Source organism: Cyphomyrmex costatus, unplaced genomic scaffold (assembly GCF_001594065.2).
Source record: "Cyphomyrmex costatus isolate MS0001 unplaced genomic scaffold, Ccosl1.0 scaffold2569, whole genome shotgun sequence".
In the NCBI taxonomy this organism is placed as follows: domain Eukaryota; kingdom Metazoa; phylum Arthropoda; class Insecta; order Hymenoptera; family Formicidae; genus Cyphomyrmex; species Cyphomyrmex costatus.
Window position 1 is genome coordinate 27147 of NW_017276659.1, and position 968 is coordinate 28114.

Here is a 968-nt window from a genome sequence, read left to right on the forward strand (position 1 = left end):
CGCGCGCGCGCACACACAAATTGAGATTCAATTCCGACCTGTCTAACTCGATGCAGTTCATATTGAATTACAGCCATAATTTGTGCTAATGACAGCGATATCTTAAATTTGGAATAACTCAGTGAAAAATGATCGTATCAAACTCTGTAAAAAAGCATTTTAAAGATAAAAGTCCATATTTTCATGTGCATTTTGTCCCATTGAGCTGCGATATCTGATTCACGCCGTGGATCGTCGCAAACTTGCACCTTTGATTACAAATTTTACATCTTCTCATTTTGTAATCCGCCACTTTGAAAAAAATTACCGCTTATAGTTGCCGTTCAAATATTCTTAAAATGGACACTTCAAGCTTTATTTTCCTTTTTTAAACATATTTTTATCTTTATTATTTACCAAGTTATGATCATTTGAAATTTGGTAAATGTTTCCTAATTTTTCAGTGTACCGCTTTTTTTGCATGCGAGTGTAGTTTCTTATAGTTTTTTGTTCATTTTTTAATTTTTTAAATTAAGTGATATTCTTTGCAATATATTAGAATAAATAAAAAAGAAAGAATTTAACGAATTTATTGGCTCGTAGCCCTGTTTCTCTGCATTAGTTTTCAATTTATTGATCCTTATTACAATCTACATTTTTATTTTTTTAAATTTTTAGTTTTTTTTTAGTTTATATAGTTTCTTAGTTTTGTTGTTAATTTTTTTAGTTTTTAATATTTCAGTTTTTTTTAATTTTTTTTATTACCTTTGTTTGTCAATTTTTTCTTAGTTTATAATTTTATATCATTAACTTTTTAGTTTCTTATATTAGTTTTTATCAATTACATTTTTAATTTAATTTCATACTTTTAAAAGCTTTGTTTTTTAACTTTATTTTATTTTAATTATTTTTTTAAGGTTATGTCCTAAATTTATTTTTAAAATTCTTTTATTTCATACTTTTTTAAAAGCTGTATGTGTGTACATATA